This window comes from Rhea americana, unplaced genomic scaffold, assembly GCF_003343005.1.
Source record: "Rhea americana isolate MKP2758 unplaced genomic scaffold, rheAme1 scaffold_257, whole genome shotgun sequence".
Lineage (NCBI taxonomy): Eukaryota > Metazoa > Chordata > Aves > Rheiformes > Rheidae > Rhea > Rhea americana.
Genome location: NW_028186376.1, coordinates 1009815 through 1018061, shown reverse-complemented (window position 1 = coordinate 1018061; position 8247 = coordinate 1009815). Strand labels below are relative to the sequence as shown.

At 41.9% G+C, this 8247-nt stretch overlaps 1 long non-coding RNA gene across 1 annotated transcript; it reads left to right on the top strand.

The window, feature by feature from the left end:
• Positions 1-470: 470 nt before the first annotated feature.
• Positions 471-5912, top strand: LOC146594552 (uncharacterized). Its single transcript, XR_014896155.1, has 2 exons — positions 471-2733; positions 4514-5912. It is a non-coding gene; the product is annotated as an uncharacterized LOC146594552 (long non-coding RNA).
• The last annotated feature ends 2335 nt before the right edge of the window (positions 5913-8247 follow it).

The window sequence follows — 8247 nt, the reverse complement described above, 5'->3', positions numbered from 1 at the left end:
GAGGGAGGTGATCCTGCCCCTCTACTCAGCCCTGGKGAGGCCTCATCTGGAGTCCTGCATCCAGTTCTGGGCTCCCCAGTACAAGAGAGACATGGAACTACTGGAGAGAGTCCAGCAGAGGGCTACAAAGATGATCAGAGGGCTGGAGCATCTGCCCTACATGAGGAAATGCTGTGAGAGCTGGGCCTGTTTAGCCTGGGGAAGAGAAGACTGAGGGGGGGGATCTTATCAATGTGTATAAGTACCTGAAGGGAGGGTGTCAAGGGTATGGGGACAAACTCTTTTTTCAGTTGTCCCATGCAACAGGACAAGAGGCAACAGGCAGAAATTGAAGCACAGGAAGTTCTGCCTGAATTTGAGGAAGAATTTCTTTCCTGTGAGAGTGACAGAGCACTGGAAGAGAAATTTATATTTTAATATTTTAATACTATATATTATTTTATTATATATTACATTATTATATATATTTTACGATATTTTATATTTTTAAAATCATGATAACATGATTTTTTAAAAATGTAAATCATATCCAAGTTAAATGGTTGAACAAAGAACCTAAAAATCACTTAAACATTATTATTGCCCAGAGAGGTTGTGGAGGCTCCTTCTCTGGAGATATTCAAAACTCACCTGGGTGCAACCTTGTCTAACATGCTCTAGGTGACCTTGCTTGAGCAGGGGGGTTGGACTAGATGATCTCCAGAGGTCCCTTCTGATCTTAGCCATTCTGTGATTCTGAGATTTTAGCTAGTTATGCTTGTATTATGTAGAAACGTTTGCACAGGAGTAGCCTAATCCTGTGTTATTCAAGGAAAGAGACAAAATCCATCCAATGCACTACAATAGAGTAAAAATCCTTACGTGTGATAATTAACCACAGAAATTTTTGTCCACAGAAGTAAACAAGAGGGCAAAATCAAAACCGTTACATGCATTTGTGTACAAGTGAGACAACATTCCTGCTGTCTGAAAATAAAGGACAATAGTAACCACTTAATAGGAAACCTAAGTTTGAACAATTTCAGCAGTCCTAGCTGTACAAAAAAAAGGTCAAAATGTGCAGAATATCATGTCATGAAATACATTATTTTTCTAAAGTGGCATATTTGCACTGTTGCACTGGGGTTAGTGTAATTCTTGGACTCTGAAGGAGAAATCTGTGTGAGAACAAGTTTGAATCTAATAAGACAGACTGAGGAAGACCAAAGCAGAGATGGCTAATCTGTACTCTGTAGGTCAGATCCAGAATATTGCAACACTTAATGTGGTTCCTATTCCATTCCCTGCTAATTTCTTCCCTGAGATCTCTAAAATCCCATTGGCCATAGTGTGGGAGCAGACTGCATGCTCATTACATTTATGGCTGGTTAGATCCTGGGCCTGACATCTTACCTTTTCATGTTATAACTGGCCCATCTGACACAGGATGGGATGTGCATGTGTGTATCTGAATGTAGGACCAAAGTAATGACATATTAGCTAGGAGCTTTCATATAATTCACCCTTTGGATGCATTGACCTAGAAGAAATTAGACTTGGGATTGCTTTATACTTAAACCATCWTAAAAGTAATGAAAATTCATCTGTTAACACCCTTAAAAACTTTGATGAGATAGCTTCATCTGTGAATATAGAGAAAGGATGTGATGCAGGCAGTGTTGTGCTTGGTGTAAAACTAGTATATATCGTAGTCCATCTTGGTGTAAGGAGTGCTAGATGTAGTTCTACCAGCAAGGAAATTATTTTAAGCTATTATAATTTATTCTAGGGAAAGAAAGAGCTGCCTAGTTTCTGTTAATCAAAAGAGCTCTTGCTGGTATAAGCAGCATATCCACTGGGGGTTTTTGCTTGTGCCGCAACACCAGACTTTCTATATGTGGAAGTAATATGCATACTGGGAGAAGTGCCAATCTAAACAACAACAACGAAGAGGAACAGTTGATAACTGGATAACAATWGAGAAAAACAAACTATCAATAGGCACAGCCTGGTCCACAGTAGCACTGGCTGAAAACATCATGTTCAGATTGTTACACAAAGGCAAAGACCCTGCTGTGAAATTCTGAAGGATGATTTTTAGAGTATGAGAAACTAATCATGACAAATGAAATATTAGCCAGCTTGGCTTACATCTTTTTACTGACAATACTTTTGTTTTACCTCCACATGAAACAGCATTTCCCCACCCTATTAAAAACTGCCCAGAAATATGGATGGCATTATAGCACACCATCATCATCAGGCTTACAATAAATTACCTTTAAGGTGATGTGGAATAAAATAGAAAACGAGTCCTAAGACAATAAGGCCACTGTCTCTTCACATTAAAGTAAGAGCCATGTCTGTGGCTGTTACTGTCGAACAACAGAAAGGCTAAAGAAGCAAAATCAGGYAACATGCAGAAAGGAGAGAAATGCATGGAAGGAGGAAAAGGAAAAGGAGATTGCTGGGCTTGTTGTATGCTGATAAAGGTACTGGCCATGTGTTCTGTGACGCTTCTCAATAACTTCTATCAGTTAATGGAAAGGAGGTAGTTCACTGTGTACTTAAACAGATGAAAGTAATCTGATTAGAGAGTGAGTTTGCAGCRCTGTGTAATGATGCTAATAATATTCCGCACTTCCATCCCGCTTTTAAATCGACAGGCTGTCTGTGCTGAAGAAACCATTAGAAATAAAAATTTATGACCTATGGGAGGAAGGTCTGCACTGTGATTGCCATTTTGCACAGAAGGTAACCAAACCTCAGGCTGGCATTTCCAGAAGTGGCTTTTGGTGGTCTTTCTTTGGTTGCTCTCTGCAGAGATCCTTTTCAGGTGCTGAGCCCTGTCAGCTCCTAGAACCAGCAGCTGTTTCTTAAAAATGACCTGTTACATGACTAATGCATACAGAAACCAATCATAAGAATGATTTATCCCACAGCTCTTTGGAAGTAGTAAATATTAAGTYAGAAAAAGGCTTACCAAATTCTTCTGCTATTTAAAATAAACAAAAAGCTCTTGGCCAGAATGCAATATAGCACCCATGTGTTTTTTCTTCCTGCTCATTATTTAGTGGGTATGAATGTGTTTCTTTAAACCCAACTCTTAGCCAGTTCAAATAACGTGGACCCAGAGGCATCAACCTGAGACAAATTAGCAGACTGCTTTTGCCAAAAGTCATAATTTTGCAGAACTCCTTATAGTACTGRTCTGAGAATTTCCCTTCTTGTTGCAAAAAAATTTCAGACTGATGATGATAACTGTTTTTAACTTTCCTTCATTTAAATAAGCTATGATGGAAAAGATTACAAGGTCTTTCATGTGGAATCTAGAGACTTCTAAAGCAAATGGAGCTGGTGGGAAATGGTCTGCTTTGGAGCTAGCATCCAGATACCTGGGCCCCATTAAATAAAAAGTTACTGGACTATAAAGTAATTAATGTGCTGGACTTCAAAGTGATGCCTGTGGAGAAACAAAGATTTGTTTTCCCTTCTATCTAAAGGAAGATCAAAATGACAAAACCGCAATCTTTTCATGATGGGCGAACAACTGGTCCCAAGTAGTAACCAGGCAGTTCTGTGACAGCATACATGGGARGAGCTTTGAGCTTGAAAACTGGACTGCTTACCCTGGCAGCTTTTACTACAAAACTTCATACAGTATTTTAGCCAAAACATGGTGTTTGGGATTGTGAGGACGGGGCTGCTTGTTTTTTAAAGCCCAAATTTGCAAGCCCAACGTGGCTTTCAAGATACTTGTTGGCCTCCTAGGGCCATTGTTCAGGGTCAGGTAACCAAAAGAAAGAAGTACTCATATTTGCAGGGGATCTCCTGTGGCTCAGAGGTCCCAAGGACCTGTCAGAGCTGATGTCTGCTCATTCTCCTGTGTCTTTGCATRCTCACTTGGACGGACACTTGGAAAGCTTACAGGGTGTGTGGTGAAAATGTAAATGTCCACATTAATTCCTCAAAAGGTGCRTGCTATTCATAATCCATTGACCTATAGTAAATGATCAAAGCTGTTAGAGAGACCACAGAGAACTCAGCTATGTGTGTTGGCCAGAGACTTTTTTTTTCCTTCCTGCACTTCCTAATGTTTCCATCTTTGCTTTAACTCTTTTTCCAATCCAGCATTCTGGGTATTCAGTGACATATTACTCTCATGGACACATAAAGGCAGAAAAGGTCCTAAACAACTGGAAGGTCCTAAAATCTCCATGGTGGTCACAGGGCTGAATTGTACTTCTGCTCAAGATCTTAAGTTGTGCAGGAAGAGCTGSTTTTGCAGTTGGGGATTTAGATTGAAAATATCTCAGTAAAACCATTTTCCTGTAGGAAGTTAATGGTCAAAGTCTTCACTGTCCACAGGGCTTAGGATTTAACTCCTGCCCTCCTGGAAAATATAAATCCCACTAGTCAACTCTTCCCACCATTCCTCTGAGGCAAATTAGCCAAGTCACTTCAATTTGTGGACTTGTCTGCTGTGCAACTTGATCTTTAAAATCATCCGTGAAATTGTCTTCTTTGCTGCCAGGGCTGAGCGTGCACGCCAGAGCTTGGCCACCGAAGAGCATGTGAGCTAACCTGCACTCCTCTGAGCAGTGGTTGAATTGCTACTGAGAAGAAAGAGCTGGCTCTTTCTGGAAGACCTGTTCCTGCAAGATCCTGTCTCTGTGAAGGGCCTCTAGAGTGATCTTTGGAACCTGTCTGGCCTGGTAAAGAGAAGATTTCCACAAGCTTGGTTGCTGAAATCTTTAATCAGGAACAATATGCTTTATCTTAACATTGGCTAGTCATTCAGGTCACCAGGCCAGTTATCCCTGGGTGTAATTTTGGCTTTCATTGTCACCAAACTTGTCATAACAATCTTGCATAAAGTAATGGAAAATAAGTAATTGCTATAGGCAGTGGGCACTAATGTTTTTGTTTGCCATTCAGCAGCTACTCAAATGTTGTTAGAAGTAACTTCACCTTGCTACTGGAGTCAATATGGAAGTAGTGTTTGATTTCTCTCCTTTTAATCATCTGACATAACTAAATTGTAGAAATAAATGTCCATTAAGGACATTCAGGCCTAATTTCTCCCAAACTCCTGTTTCTAAAAGTCAATTATCAGTCAATCATGTGGTGATTCACTCTTCTAACTAGAAATGATATGGGAAAGCTTTTCATAAATGAAAATCAGAGTGAAAAACCTCTCTGTTACCTGGCAGAGGGGACAAAGGTTTTGGCAAAAGTAAAAGTGAGCCAGAAGACTGGGAGAAAGGATGAAAAAGAAGCAGAAGTTTGTGTACTCTCTAAACAGATACCACAGAAGAAAGGATGCAACCAGCAAGCAACATGGCTAGCATAATTTGTTCTGCCATTTCAATCTTCAGCATATCATTAGCATTTTGGGAATGCCAGACATTGTTTCATGCATACTGCTCTATTTTAGCTGTGCATCCATGGGTGGGCTCTGCAAGTTATGCTTCACAGAAGCCTCAGATGCCACCTGTAACACTGGCAGGAATGGCACTTCTAGCCCTGTTAATCTCACTGTGTTGTAGGAATTACATCAGTTATCAATGCTCACGTAAAAAGCCCCAGGCCCTAGTTAGCCAGCTGTAAGGCAGAAAAGCAAGGCACTCTGTTTCAGAGGCATAACCCTTCTTTAAAGGAAGGTATTCAAACAGGTTCTCAGAACAACGTGGAATAAAATTTCCTTCATACAACAATATCTATCTCATAAAAATGTGTATAAACAGATCTGCAGTGCCTCACCACCACTAAGCTCAGGAAGAAAGTAGAAAGCCAGTCTGGTAGAAGTTTATGCCTTGCTCTTTGTTATACTCCTTTCTTGTTGTTAAGTGCTTGTCTGTTTATTTGAATTGGCTGCAAATGTTTCTCTATTCATTTAATAAATAGAATTTTTGGGGGTGTCTGTTGGCTAACTGGTGAGTAATCTGATGTTTATGAAGCAGAGCCTTAGCAGTAGGCATTGCATGAGGCTAACACAATCCATTCCTTTTTTCTCATCTTTCAAGCACTGACAATTCATCCCATGTTTTGTAGCTATTTTCAATGCTGATCCCATCGGGTGGGCTATTTTGCACTGCTTGTGTTCCCCTCCGCAGGGCAAGGAAGGGGATGGGTGTCTCCATCTCATAAGATGGGGTTCTGCTGTTCTGCAAGAGCCTGGGAACGTGCCTGGGAAAGAGGGGGAGGGGGGGAGGGCAAAGGAKGGGGGAGTGAAAAAATTCACTTTTTTTCTTTTCTTTCCTCGGCACAAACCTTCTTCTGACATGCTCTGGTTGACTTTTGTTTTGCTCTTGGGAGGAGGACAGCCAGAATGGCAACTCCAGGACTCACTCCTGTGGTTTTCTTGCAACCCAGCAGCCTCTCCTTGCTCCCATGTACTGTACATTGCAGGACTCACTTGATCATGTTCCTCCATTAGCTCAACATCAGCCATAGGATCAAAATTACATTTACAACTGTAATGCAGAGCCTATGAAGTCTTGGCATCACCAAACACAGGTGTTTTGTCTTAGAGTGCATCCCCCTCCCCCCATCTCAGTGGTGCAAGATGCAGGATTCACCAGCCTCGCTTCTCAGCACACGGAGCGCCGCCTCTGCTTGGTCACCCTAGACTAAAACCCTGGGAGGGTGACAGGGGACATAGGGCACCATTGCTTTCTTTTGAAACGTACTTTTTTGATTGCTATTTCTAGGTTTTGAAAACTGCTTTGSTGTTACCAGCCAGCTGGGCTCCCCAGATAACAGAGCCAACAGCTACAGGAGTGTTTGATTTGAATAATCCTTTGCAAAAGAAACCCTCAAATGCATGGTCTGCCCCTTCATATCCAGTTGGGGAGTTAATTTCACTTCTCCCGGCATTTGCCRATAGATTTAGGTGCAGCTGCAACATCAGCTGTGCTCTCTCCAGGGCTCCAGTGATTTTAATTCAAGTGTTTTCTTACAGCATTTTAATCTGGTAGCTTCAAACAATGATGACAGGACAGGACAAGAAAGTCATATGAGAAATACATATCTGTCATTTTAAATCCTAACAGCTTCAGAGAATATTTTGAACATAAAATAATCCCCCACCCCCATGAAAAACACAAAAAAAGCAGAAGCAAGTGACAAAAGACATTTTTTTTAGAGTGACCGATGGCCAAATAATTATGGTGAGGCCCTGACTAGTGAGAAAACAGCTCTGGAGGGGCTATGGGAAACAGACTGTCTTGCAAAAAATGAGTGAACTCAAGTCCTACCCATTGAAGGAAGGGGGAAGGAAAAACTAGCAATATTCATTGCAAGAATGAATAATGTATTAATGGTTTTGTTTCATTTTGTTTTAAAAGATATTTACATTACTTGTAATGAGGTGCACAGTCAAGAATAAAAATCTAATCCTGCTATCTGTGTCCTAAACACTCAAGTAAATTGCATAAGCTTTTTTCAATAAAAAGCATCCATACAAAGAGTGTTTTAGTGATAAAGCTTTTCTCCTAGACTCTTAAAAATAGCAATAATTAAGTTACCTTGAATGTAAAAGATTCATTGATTGAGAGAGTCCAATAATTCTGTTGCTCTTCTGTATAAATCTTCTTGAAAATATTGAGTTTCTTTAGCACATCTGAGACAAAATGTGACCTGAGATGTTTTGGGGAAAATGGGGGGGGGGTGCTGGGGGAAAAGGTACTTTGGCAGAAAGAAGCAAATCACTGGTGACATTATGAATAGACATAGTTCCTGCTTGCCCTGACACAAACCGAATCTGGAATAATTCAGCTTAAGCACCGCTTCCTCTGTCCTTCTCTCCCAGTGTAAAGCAGAATGGAGAGCCAGGGATGTCCAGCTACCCAGCACTGCCAGGTGCGATCCCTCCTCTCTCCTGGGGACACCCCACAGCTCAGGGGGTAGCAAATTCAGCTGGCGAGGGCGCCCCAAAGCTCCCGCAAAAGGGCACGATATGCCTCCCCCCGCCCCGAGGCAGCAGGATTCAGGTCTGCAATGCAAGTGCTGTCCACAGCAGGGTGGACTCCTTGCCCGACTTGATATTTTATATATTTATTTATTTATCCTTCTCCACCAGAGAATAAAACGCAAAAACGCTGTTTCTTCAGTGGTTGTCACCAGGCTGCAGTTCCCCGCACGCACCTCGGTCCGGCCGCGCTCCTCGAAGACCCCTTGCTCAGGGCGGGCAGCCGCGGCCGGCGACCCACCGCCTCGCCCCCGTTCCTCGCTGCCTGCGGTCGCCTCGGCGCCCCGCAGCCGGCG